Below are 14,466 nucleotides of genomic sequence, written 5' to 3' on the forward strand. Positions count from 1 at the left end.
AAGTTGTCATGAAGATACAGGAGAACAGACAAGTTGTCATTGAAAGTACAGGGAGACAGACAGGTTGTCATGAAGATACAGGAGACAGACAGTTGTCATGAGATACAGGGAGACAGACAAGTTGTCATGAAGATACAGGAGCAGACAGTTGTATAGGTACAGGGAGACAGACAAGGTGTCATGAGATACAGGGAGACAGACAGGTTGTCATGAGGATACAGGGAGACAGACAGGTGTCATGAGGATACAGGGGAAAACAGACAGGTGTCATGAAGATACAGGGAGACAGACCGGTTGTCATGAGGATACAGGGAGACAGACGGTTGTCATGAGGATACAGGGAGACAGACAAGTTGTCATGAAGATAGAGGAGACAGACAAGTTGTCATGAGGATACAGGGAGAAAGACAGGTTGTCATGAGGATACAGGGAGACAGAAAGGTTGTCATGAAGATAGAGGGAGACAGACAAGTTGTCATGAGGATACAGGAGAAAGACAGGTTGTCTGTCTGTGTGATGGAAACAACACTATAGACGCCTGTTGGCTGCCTGCACTGACTACCATGGCTCACATCCTTCCTGACTGGACTCACTTACACTCTGAACATCTACCACAGCAGAAATCTTTTGTTGACCCTAGAAAGTCCCCCTTCCTGAGGCCCAGACATAAATGCTGCCGTGAGGAAACAGAGATTTCAACATGGCGTCTGATAAAGGCTTGATAATCCTAATGGATTCTAATTAGGATGACTCAGTTATGAGCAATGACAGATGGAGAAATACTCACTTTCCAACAGTTTATGTTGAGTATAACCGCTTAATAACTTTGAATGTAATCATATACAGATTGCTTGCTACCTTTCAATGACATATAGCTAGTATGAAAGACGGCCGCTGAAAGCCAGAATGAGGGTTAGCTCTCAGGCTAGGATGAAGACGCCGGTGAAGCCAGAATGAGGGTTAGCTCTCAGGCTAGATGAAAGACGGCCGGTAAAGCAAATGAGGGTAGCTCTCAGCTAGGATGAAAGACTGCCGGTGATAGCCATTATGAGGGTTAGCTCTCAGGCTAGAATGAAGAGGCCGGTGAAAGCTAGTATGAGGGTTAGCTCTCAGGCTAGTAGAAAGACGGCCGGTGAAAGCCAGAATGAGGGTTAGCTCTCAGGCTAGAATGAAAGACTGCCGGTGAAAGCCAGTATGAGGGTTAGCTCTCAGGCTAGAATGAAAGACTGCCGGTGAAAGCCAGTATGAGGGTTAGCTCTCAGGCTAGAATGAAAGACAGCCGGTGACCATCTCAATTGGTTGAGGTCGGGGGATTGTGGAGGCCAGGTCATCTGATGCAGCACTCCATCGCTCTCCTTCTGGTAAAATAGCTCTTACATGTCATTGTCCTGTTGAAAAACAAATTATAGTCAGCAGGGTGACCGGTCCACTCCTGATCCCTGGGTTCGTCTCCTTTGACGGCGTCCTGCGGCTGGAGCCGCGCGTCAGAGAGGGTACTTATTTACTCAAAAACAATATTCCATGAAGGAGACAAAATAATCCAGATCACAAAACGAGACAACTTGACAATAACAAACACGTACAAAACCAAGGGGGGAAACCAGAGGGTTAAATAGGGAACAAGATTATGGAATGGAAACCAGGTGTGTATAATGAAGACAAAACAAATCGAAAATGAAACGTGGATCGGTGGGTGACTAGAAAAACCGGTGACGTCGACCGCCGAACGCCACCCAAACAAGGAGAGGGACCAACTTCGGCGGAAGTTGTGACAGTCACTTCCCAAGAGCCAGGTTGTGACAAAAGCTCACACTCATTCTATGTTTAATTAAATGTATTGTATATGTGTGTGTGTGTGTGTGTGTGTGTGTGTGTGTGTGTGTGTGTGTGTGTGTGTGTGTGTGTGTGTGGTGTGTGTGTGGTGTGTGTGTGTGTGTGTGTGTGGTGTTGGCAAAAAACAGCAGTTGAGAGTGCGCTGACCCTGGTGCTAAAGGGGGTACACAGCTGACCCTGTGTCTAGAGGGGATACACAGCTGACCCTGGTGCTAGAGGGGGTACACAGCTGACCCTGGTGCTAGAGGGGGGACACAGCTGACCCTGGTGCTAGAGGGGTACACAGCTGACCCTGGTGCTAGAGGGGTACACAGCTGACCCTGGTGCTAGAGGGGTACACAGCTGACCCTGGTGCTAGAGGGGGTACACAGCTGACCCTGGTGCCTAGAGGGGTACACAGCTGACCCGGTGCTAGATGGGGTACACAGCTGACCCTGGTGCTAGAGGGGGTACACAGCTGACCCTGGTGCTAGAGGGGGTACACAGCTGACCCTGGTGCTAGAGAGGGTACACAGCTGACCCTGGTGCTAGAGGGGGTACACAGCTGACCCTGGTGCTAAGGGGGTACACCGCTGACCCTGGTGCTAGAGGGGGTACACAGCTGACCCTGGTGCTAGAGGGGGTACACAGCTGACCCTGGTGCTAGAGGGGGTACACAGCTGACCCTGTGCTAGAGGGGTACACAGCTGACCCTGGTCTAGAGGGGGTACACAGCTGGAGGTTGATAAGTTTGAAGGGGTACGGGACTATAACAAGTTTGGGAACCACGGAACTAAGCCATTGGAATACTGATGGAACGAGTCCAGTTATTTCAAGGTAATCTACTCATGTTCACATATGGTGATTCATGGACCGTCTATATCCGGGTTGCATCCGAATTATATGGACCAGTATCACATGCACACTAGCACTCAGAGTGTCCTGCGCCTGACTCTGCCTTACCCGCATCACCTAGACTTTTGACAGTGACAAAGAGCTCTTATAGGACCAGGGCACAAATAATAATAATAGTCAATAATTTTGCACTAGCACTCAGAGCGCACAGGGAGCTACGCACAGGGAGCTACGCACAGGGAGCTACGCACAGGGAGCGCACAGGAGCTACGCACAGGGAGCGACAGGGAGCTACGCACAGGGAGCTACGCACAGGGAGCTACGCACAGGGAGCTACGCACAGGGAGCTACGCACAGGAGCTACGCAAGCAGCGACATCATCCAAAAACATGGCAGACATTGGATGAATATAACATTTTAATATTCTCGGCTGTGAGTGATGAAAAACAAATCGGTCTCAGCGACAATTATTTTAATAACTCAACGGATGTTTTGTGCATAAAGGTGATGACTATTGTCTTATTAGCAATTTTCAAATCCTACTTCTCTGTGTGGCCGTCTATGGAAATTCTTTCTAGGCCCGAGCCTCAGTTAAACTGCAGTACCAGGTCAAAGCTGTAGGGGCAGTCTAAACTGCAGTACCAGGTCAAAGCTGTAGGGGCAGTCTAAACTGCCATACCAGGTCAAAGCTGTAGGGGCAAAGCCAGTATGAGGGTTAGCTCTCAGGCTAGGATTAAAGACGGCCGGTGCGTGGGAGAGAAAACATCTGTAGAGTTCAAAAGGTCTCAGTCAAAATCACGAAGAGGATTACCTAAGGAGGTAAAAATTCTATAATTAATTTAATCCATGCTCGAAATAATACAAAAGTGAAAGTGCAAGGTGCTATAAAATATATATATACACTACCAGTCAAAAGTTTTAGAATACCTACTAATTCAAGGGTTTTTCTTTATTTTTACTATCTTCTACATTGTAGAATAATAGTGAAGACATCAAAACTATTAAATAACACATATGGAATCATGTAGTAACCAAAAAAAGTGTTAAACAAATCAAAATATATTTTATATTTGAGATTCTTCAAATAGTCACCCTTTGCCTTGATGACAGCTTTGCACACTCTTGGCATTCTCTCAACCAGCTTCATGGGGTACTCACCTGGAATGCATTTTAATTAACAGGTGTCTTMTTAAAAGTTAATTTGTGGAATTTCTTTCCTTCTTAATGCGTTTGAGGCAATCAGTTGTGTTGTGACAAGGTAGGGGTGGTATACAGAAGATAGCTGTAATGAGGGCGCTGAGAGTCGGGAAGCAAGTTCAGGGAGTGAGTGTTTTAATAAATAAAATAAACAATGAAGACTAAACACAAACAACGCACCGACATAAAAACAGAGTCAATAACACCTGAGGAAAGAACCAAGGGGAGTGACAGATAAAGGGAAGATAATCAAGGAGGTGATGGAGTCCAGGTGAGTGTCATGAGGCGCAGGTGCGCGAGATGATGGTGACAGGTGTGCGGAATAATCAGCAGCCTGATGACCTAGAGGCCAGAGAGGGAGTATATGTGACAGTACCCCCTCCGACGCGCGGCTCCAACTGCAGGACGCTATCAAAGGGGACGAAGCCGGGGATCAGGAGTGGACCGGTCACCCTGCGGACTATAATTTGTTTTTCAACAGGACAATGACTCAACACATGTAAGAGCTATTTTACCAAGAAGGAGAGCGATGGAGTGCTGCATCAGATGACCTGGCCTCCACAATCCCCCGACCTCAACCAAATTGAGATGGTTTGAGATGAGTCAGACCGGAGAGTCAAGGAAAAGCAGCCAACAAGTGCTCAGCATATGTAGCAACTCCTTCAAGACTGTTGGAAAAGCATTCCAGGTGAAGCTGGTTGAGAGAATGCCAAGAGTGTGCAACACTGTCATCAAGGTTATTTGAAGAATCTCATATCTAAAATATATTTTGATTTGTTTAACACACTTTTTTGGTTACTACATGATTCCATATGTGTTATTTAATAGTTTTGATGTCTTCACCATTATTCTACAATGTAGAAAATAGTAAAAAATAAAGAAAAACCCTTGAATGAATAGGTGTTCTAAAACTTTTGACCGGTAGTGTATAAAAAAGAAACTAAGCATACCTTATGCCTTCATCAGTGCTGTACAAACAAATGAAGAAGACGTACTTAAGAAGACACACTGTGACTAACAGGTGCAAGCAGATAGTTGATTAGAGACTGGCGAATAGGGAGTCAATGCATATGAACCAGGAATATATAGAAGAGTGTTAAAAATGGAAAATTCAAACACCGTTACGGAAGCAATGGCTGAAGTGGAATTATTGTGCTATTCTCTTGGCGCGAGTACAGTTGGTGAGAATGAGGGGATGATGATGACGAAGAAGAGTGGAGTAAAGAGTTTCTGTATCGCAAAAAATCACACTTGTCTAGAAAATGTATCTTGGCACAGTCACATTCCAAACGGAAGTTAAGATAATCAACTAAGCCAGGTATTCCCATCGGGGGTACGGCAAAAAAAAATGTGATTCACATTTTTTTTAAAGGTGTTTTTCTGTACATTTTTTCCCCCCTTCATATTTTTTTTTACAGTTCATTTATATTTTCCAACAGGGCTATACATTTCGGCAAGTTTTTTTTCCTCGCCTGAGGAGCTTCGTTTCACTGCAAAAAATAAAATTAAACCATCTAGTGTTCAGCTAAATAACAACACAATGTCAAATACAGGTAGCATAGTCAAATAATGAACATCCAATCACATTAACCATTACTCTCTCGTGGGAATTCCACTAACAGTCAGTATGTAGCCAAACGTAGCTGCTGCTCATGTTGGTATCTCTACTGATGGCGCAAAAGCCATGACACGGCCACAAAGTGGAGTGGTAACACGCATGCAAGCAGTTGCTCCCAACGCCACTTGGGTACACAGCATCCACCAAGAGGCTCTTGCTGCCAAGGGAATGCCTGACAGCTTGAAAGACGTTTTGGACACTACAGTGAAAATGGTTAACTTTGTTAAAGCAAGGTCCCCGAACTCTCGTGTATTTTCTGCACTATGCAATGATATGGGCTGGGACCATGTCATGCTTTTACAACATACAGAAGTGCGCTGGTTATCAAGGGGCAAAGTATTGACACGTTTTTTWAAATTGAGAGACGAGCTTAAAGTTCTCTTTACTGACCATTATTTTCACTTGTCTGACTGCTTGCATGATGACATGTTTCTCACACGACTGGCCTATCTGGGTGATGTTTTCTCTCACCTGAATGATCTGAATCTAGGATTACAGGGACTCTCCGCAACTATATTCAATATGCGGGACAAAATTCAGGCTATGATTAAGAAGTTGGAGCTCTTCTCTGTCTGCATTAACAAGGACAACACACAGGTCTTTCCATCGTTGTATGATTTTTTGTGTGCAAATTAACTCAAGCTTACGGACAATGTCAAATGTGATATAGCGAAGCACCTGAGTGAGTTGGGTGCGCAATTACGCAGGTACTTTCCCGAAACGGATGACACAAACAACTGGATTCATTATCCCTTTCATGCCCTGCCTCCAGTCCACTTACTGATCTCTGAACAAGAGAGCTTCATCAAAATTGCAACAGGCGGTTCTGTGAAAATTTAATCAGAAGCCACTGACAGATTTCTAGATAGGGCTGCGCTCAGAGTATCCTGCCTTGGCAAATCGTGCTGTTAAAACACTGATGCCCATTGCAACCACGTACCTATGTGAGAGTGGATTCTCGGCCCTCACAAGCATGAAAACTAAATACAGGCACAGACTGTGTGTGGAAAATTATTTCAAACTGAGACACTCTCCAATACAACCCAACATTGCAAAGTTATGTGCATCCATTCAAGCACACCCTTCTCATTAACCTGTGGTGAGTTATTCACAATTTTCAATTAACAAATAAGGTTTTATATGCAAGATGGTTAAATAAAGAGCAAAATTATTGACTATTATTATTATTATTTGTGCCCTGGTCCTATAAGAGCTCTTTGTCGATTCCCACGAGCCGGGTAATGACAAACTCACACTCATTCTTATGTTTAATAAATGTATCGTATAGCGTGTGTGTGGCAGGCTTACAATGACGGCAAAAAACAACATTTGAGAGTGCGCTGACCCTGGTGCTAGAGGGGGTACGCAGCTGACCCTGGTGCTAGAGAGGGTACACAGCTGACCCTGGTGCTAGAGGGGGTACACAGCTGACCCTGGTGCTAGAGGGGGTACGCAGCTGACCCTGGTGGTAGAGGGGGTATGCAGCTGACCCTGGTGCTAGAGGGGGTACGCAGCTGACCCTGGTGCTAGAGGGGGTACACAGCTGGAGGTTGAATGTTTGAAGGGGTACGGGACTATAACAAGTTTGGGAACCACTGAACTAAGCCATTGGAATACTGATGGAACGAGTCCAGTTCCGTGTTTGGTGCCTTTCCATATCATAAAAGCATCATCAATATTACGTTTGCAGAACACAGTATTATCAGACAAGGTATTATTATAATGGATATATTTATCCTCAATGAGGCCCATACAAAGGTTGGCATAATCAGGGGCGAAGGTAGCCGCCTGTCGAAGTACATCAAGATCGTAAATAATATTCCTCTCCAAACAAAAAAATAGTTCTTAGTCAATAACAGCTCAGCCATTTCGATCAGACACTGGGTGCAAAGAGTAGGGTCAGTTTTGGAGTCTAAAAAATAGTGTAAATCTTCCAGTCCAATGTTGTGGGGAATGTTGGTGTACAAGCTAGTTATGTCCATAGTTACAAGAAAAGTAGGCCTATCATCCTCGTTCAGCTTTAGTTCAGATAACTGATTGGTGAAATCGCCTGTGTCTCTTAGGTAGGAAAGTAGCTCGGTAACAAGAGGTCTGGTGTGGAAATCAATGAAATTGGACAAAGGCTTGGTTAGAGAGTCATTACTTGACACAATCAGATGTCCAGGGGGAAACTCCTGACATGTGTTCCAATACCCATACCAACATAGTGCATACTACATAATGAGTATATACTACATACTATTAGTTCATTTTAGTATACTGTAAACGAACAGTATCCTTTCACTTGAGTGTACTAGGCTTTGCCTGTCTACCAGAAATTGATGCTGTTGCTATGCACCCTCTTGCTAGCTTGTTAGCGTAACAAATTACTAGCTAGACATGTTACTACTTCAGGTTTGTTATTAAATTCAATCTGGAGTGCCAGAGTGTACTTGTAAATTCAGAGCAGTGGTCAGATTGTCCGTTATTACATTCAGAGCGCACAACAGACACTCTGGCCGAGGAGTATCCGAGCGTTCTGATCTCTACAACGGAAGTGAAGTACCCAAGCTAACTGGCTAACTACTTCCACACACAAATGAGAGAAAACCTCTCTCTAACCATTTGAATCGCCCTTGTATAACTGGTTAGGCTGTTTTCATGTTATCCAGAGTGTTGGTGACGGTAACTGTGCTGCTGGCAAAAAATGTGTTACGCTTTTTTTTGTGCCGATGTTTACTGACCAACCAGGCATATTCAACTGGTGTTGAGCGTTCGTAAATTAATCAGTTATTCTGCGCTCTGGCAGAAGTACACTCTGACGAGAATGCTCTGAAATCGGAGTAGTTAGCCAGAGCGAATTTACGAACGCACGACTATACCACTTAGCTAAACTAAGAATGAAGGAATAATCAAGTCAATAAACGTTGGGTAGTTAGATAGCATATCGTTAATACACTGGCAAGTTCGATGTATTAGTAGCCAACTAACGTTAGATAGCTAGCTAACATACCGGTACATACTGTTGTAATGATAGCGTAGCTAACATACCGGTACATACTGTTGAAATGATAGCGTAGTTAACAAATTGTCAGCCAACATAACGTGGAATGTAACTTATTTGAAAAGTCATTACTTTATTACATTGCTCAACATTTTCTTAACATTTGTCATAATTAGTTAAAGCAATGAATTTGTGTCCCCTCTCGTTAGACTTCGGCTACATATTTTACACCATTTTCTTCAAATCTGAAAACGCCGTAAAGCCACAAACTATTTTTATTAAAGATTTGCATTATGGGCCCTAAAAGCACCGAAATGGTGTCCACTGCTTGTATACTTCGTATATTGGCGAATGTAGTACGAAATCCGGGAACTTTTGGACATACTAACTATATCCATGCTATGACCAATAAGCATACTATACACTCATGTTACGTCACAAATAGTACGGTTAGTACGAGTATTCGAACACAGCTCTGGTAATCCTTAAGTGTTTTTGGTCAAATGTACACATCGGCCATGGTAGGCCGCTAGTTGATGAAGTAGCCCGATCCCTTGTCAATCAGATAGCCTGCCTCATGGGTTCTGCTGGAAGAAGAAAAAAGAGTCCATTTTGGTTTTATTATACACACAGGTAGGGTCACCTTGGAGTTTGCAGTAAGAGTTGGTGTCAGACAATTGTCTATGGATTTCTCCATCATTATCGAATCTATTCATGCATTCCTTTATCACAATTCTTGAAGATAAGGTTGGGATTTTTTTGTTTTGAGATGGAATGAAGCATGTCTCTTTGTATCTTGCTGCAGTTGGGAGCATATTTGTTTGTCATTAGCAACAAATATTGTATCAACATCTCTCTCCACTAGTTTGCAAAACGTGTTAAATAGCGTTGAAGTCTTAGTGGGGGGCAGACTGTGCTATTGTTATTATGAAACAAACATTCATGGAATGTATGCCACATAGCACGTGTGAAATATTACAGTGGAACAAATAAATGACTGAACTGGGAATTTCCAAGCTAACCAAAGAAAATAGGATTGTACTGAGAAAATGAAAGTTATAAACATTAGAACTGAAAACTGGCATGTCAGATAAGCACTTTACTCCTAACAAACAGATATTTCCATTCTGCTTGAAAGATACTGCAACAATTTCAAAGATTATATTAAGTTACAGTTCATACAAGGAATCAGTCCATTTCAAATAAATTCATTAGGCTTAGTCTATGGACTGGGAAACAGATATGATTTGTTAGTCACAGTACCTTTAAAAAAAAAAAAGGTAGGGTAGTGGATCAGAAAACCAGTCAGTATCTGGGTGTGACCACATTGCCTCATGCAGCGGCGTAAACACATTCCTTCACACATAGAGTTGATCAGGCTGTTGTCTCACTCCTCTTCAATGGCTGTGCGAAGTTACTGGATATTGGCAGGAACTGGAACACGCTGTCGTACACGTCGATCCAAAGCATCCCAAACATGCTCAATGGGGGGACATGTCTGGTGAGTATGCAGGCCATGGAAGAACTGGGACAGTTTCTGCTTTCTCTGAATTGTGTACAGATCCTTGCGACATGGGGCCGTGCATTATCATGCTGAAACATGAGGTGATCACAGCGGATGAATTGCATGACAATGGGTCTCAGGATTTCGTCACGGTATCTCTGTGCATTCACATTGCCATCCACAAAATGTAATTGTGTTCGTTGCGTTTATATTGTTGTTCAGTGTAGTTAAGTTAATGTGAGTCTTGGGCCCGATAAAATCTGACTGCCATGGCATGCAGCAAGTTTCCTTGGGTGAAGTGTGTTATGGTCTTGAATCTGCTGTATCATCAGCTTCATTGTAGTCATGGTGGCCAAGGACATGACCTTTGACCCTCACTTATGTCCCGCGTTTTGACCTTTTGTAACAGTCTGTGACTGAAATGTGAAATTTTACTTCTTAGCCAATGTATCATTTACAGTACTGTACATAAAGAGCGTATGACACATTTATGAAGATATTCTATTTTTTTGACAAACGCTTCCTGCACGGGCAGACAGGACACTGCTGTAAACACAAATGTAGTTCTCTCTTTAGCAACACACATTCATATTAAAGGGTCAATATTGTTTGAGCCCCACCTGTTTAGCAAAAAATTAATTTATTTTTGCCTGTTTTGCATGTTATTTTGGCATTAATACGTGTCACATATCAGTTTGCAAACAATGTAATAGAGTGAATAATTGATTTAATAAAGCCGCATACAAACATGGTCTCTTTTTTGTTTTCTTGAGTAAGGCAGCTCCAACATGCAGGTGTTTCAGCCTAGCTCAGTGCTTTCTGTGGTGGTGGGGCAAACCAGCGGAAAATACGGAGCGTAGGGGTTGGTAATGTTCTAGTTGCGCCGTGATTGGCTCAGTGGTCTGTCACTCATGGGGACACTACGTCACCGCAAAATCTACAGGTAGAGCTCGAGAATTCACGCYCTTGGCTGCTGCCATAGAGTTACGTATAATAAAATAGTTGCCACTTCCACACTATATTGGTTGGGCTCAGTCTCAGTCCAGCATAAGGCCTTCTCAATGCTTGCGTTTGAATAGCATCATGAAATATAAAAAGATTCCTATGCACCTATTTGCTCAGCAAGAATGGTATTGTATAAATATATCTAATCTCTCCCAGGTGTAAGATGTAGTAAATACTCTAATTTCACTAAGCTTCCTCTATAGTGTTCACTCCGCTCAGACCCCAGGGTTGAGATTTGGAGAGGCGGAATCTGTGTTAGATCTTTAGTCCAGGATCATATTCAGCCATTCCATGTGTTGCCAGGGGTCTAAAATCTGCCCGTCAGGCGCTCAGAATCAACAGGCGGGCGCTGTAGTCTATAGTGAATGGAATGAAAATTTAGTGTCAACCAATCAGCTTTAGAGTTGCTATTGTAACGCCTGCTGGGCTGGGCTCCAGTGTTACACAGGAGCCAGCTAGCAGGCGTTCGTGCGTCACGTTTTTTGATTGGGATTACCAATCATGATGGCGTCCTATGGGTCGAGGTTATGCAGATCTAGGAAACTGAATTTGATAAACGAATTAATTTGCGTACTACTAAGCTGTTTTTTCAACCCACAATGGGCGGAAGGGAGGAGAAGATATCATTGTCGAGGAATAATTTATAACGCCATTCTCAAGACGAACTTTTCAGAAAAGTTAAGCATTGTAAGGAGAAGGTCGCCGACGCCGACGCCTAGCAAAGCCTGTCACAGGCGGAAAGGGGTTCGTTCGCTCGCCACTTTCAAAGTTCCAACTACGAGCGCTATCAATCTCACAGGCTCCTACAAGCAATGGTGCTTTTGAAAAACTTTTGGGGACACCGAGTGGATCTACAGTCACGCAACAACCGCCGCCGCAGGGCAACGGAGCTGCACAATGAAAAGGTGAAGAAAAATAGGGAAATATTGAAAAGACTCATTGATTGTGTCATGTTTTTGGGTAAACACTGTTTACCCAAAAATGTCAATTTGTCAATTTCAAGGTGACGCAACGCCTGGTTATACTGCGTTTCTGTCTAAATGTATAGTGTCTAGAGCCATGGCATCATAATGATGGTAATAAGAGGTGGATGAATTCGGGTGGGACTGTGTAGTACCTCACTGAAGGCCTAGGCCCCAGGCCCACGGCACGCCACTGCCATCCAAGAAGACTCAAGGTCATTGGCTACAGATAAAATGACGTCAAATCACGTTATATCTACCGTAGCTTTGATTTGATTGGGCCGATCATGTCAACATCATACTTTCAAAATCTTAGCTAGCAAGTTAGCAGTCATCATCATGAATCAAGTCGACAATCTACTGGCAAATCCTTTTCAATCCTTGTCATATGAAGAGAAATAATAGATTAAACGTATYGGTGCTCATCGGCCATYGGACATAAACATTACACAACAAGTTGGAAATCGSAAATTCAATGAGTGGTTTGGAAAGAATCAGTGGCYAACTGCAAGCGTTGCAAAGCAATCACTAGCCYGCTATTCAGTGGWGTGGGTGTGTGGTCCAAGTTTGGGTTTAAGGGTCTCGCTTCCAAGCTTAAAAGGATAAACATWCAACACCATGGGCCAGAAAAGTTTGAATCCATTTGCCAAGCTGTCAATCCATCATGACTTCTGCCGCATTCAAAACAACTGGAAACTCGGAACTGGGAAATCTCAGACTTCAGTGAGTTCAACACAACTGGGAACTGAAAAACGAGCTCCGACTGGAAAAATACGTTTTGAACGGTCATCCAACTCGGAATTCCAAGTCGGGAACTCAAGCCTCTTTCTAGAGTTCCGACCTGAAGATCACTGACGTCATGATTCAACCTTGTTTTTTTCAGAGTTCCCAGTTGTCTTGAAAGCACCATTAATCCAGAGAATGCCAGACATTGAATACAAAGTTTGATGACAAAATTTGCCCCACGAAGGACTGCCGGGCCACCTTCCTGTTCAAGTGAGCACAGCACAACAAGGTGAGTCCAAAAATGTCTTGTATGCTCCTGCATAAATTACTGTGGTGTACTTAAGTAAAAATACTTTAAAGTACTACTTAAGTAGCTTTTGGGTGTATTTGTACTTTACTATTTATATTTTWGACAACTTTTACTTTTACTTCACTACATTTCTAAAGAAAATAATGTACTTTGTACTCCATTCATTTTCCCTRACACCCAATGCTTAGCAGGACTGGAAAATTGTCCAATTCACACACTTATCAAGAGAACATCCCTGGTCATCCCTACTGCCTCTGATCTGGCGGACTCACAAAACACACATGGTTAGTTTATAAATGATGTCTRAGTGTTGTAGCGTGGCCCTGGCTATCTGTAAATTAAAAAAAAAAACATTAAAATGATGCTGTCTGGTTTGCTTAATATGAGCAATTTGAAATTATTTATACTTTTACTTTTGATACTTAAGTATATTTAAAACCAAATAGTTTTATTCAAGTTGTATTTTACKGGGTGACTTTTACTTGAGTAATTTTCTACTAAGGTATCTTTACTTTTATGAAAATTGGGTACTTTTACCACCACTGATGATATAATATGCCAGGGAGATATGTATACTGTAGCTAAGTAATACTAACTGTATGATGTGTAGTAAGCTGTAAGTAGCCCGTGTGCCTCACTCTAATAATTTGGTCCCTTTCCCCCTACTAACTTAGCCTACTGTTCTGACTTGGTGGTGCACATGTAGCCTATAGCTTGTTTTAGAGAAATGTCATCATCGCATATTGTAAGAGCTTTCATTGTCTGCTTATATGCCCCCTTTATTTATACAACGGTTCTGACTTGATGTACAGGGAGAATACTGTAAGAACGGCCTGTGTTCTGAATTCTGTCGCTGTACATTTCAAAAGTGCTGAACAAATACCTGTAGTTATATTGACTCCGTCCTAGCTCGCTTTTTCATGTCTTAATTGAAATTACGGATTGCCTCTTATCCGCTCGTCGTCCCCTTATACCATAGTTTGTACATCTCAATTGTCAGTAGAAATCACATTTGTTTAAGCAAGTCAGCCATATCAGCTMTGTTTTTWTWAARGSMRKWAAWKRRGSYKRAWKRAMYKKTYYSGCTGCCAGACAAGGCTCCGCTGATAGCCAGGTGTAGCAGTGGTAAGCTGTTGGGGCTCTGCTGTTGGGACAGCTTAATGTAGGCCYTAACAGTTTGTGGGCACCGTTTGTCACCGTTATAGTACAATTAATGTATTGTTTAGTATTGTGTTGTGAGTTTGCTCGACCAAGATTTACATGCTAAAATCGCCACTGATTACTGTCAATCTGAGTTAATACAGTACATGCATGTTTGTTCAGGTGTGTTACCTATCATTTCAATTCATGAACAATAGCTTGCGTGCCGGAGACATCGGACGCTCCATGGTTTCTGGGAAAATAAACAGGCGTACTGTATTTAGAACTGGGTTGAGACAGATTCTGGCTCTGCTCTCTACATCCTGAGGTAGGGAAACCCCACATCCCACTGAC

The sequence above is a fragment of the Salvelinus sp. IW2-2015 genome, unplaced genomic scaffold, assembly GCF_002910315.2.
Source record: "Salvelinus sp. IW2-2015 unplaced genomic scaffold, ASM291031v2 Un_scaffold2204, whole genome shotgun sequence".
NCBI lineage: Eukaryota > Metazoa > Chordata > Actinopteri > Salmoniformes > Salmonidae > Salvelinus > Salvelinus sp. IW2-2015.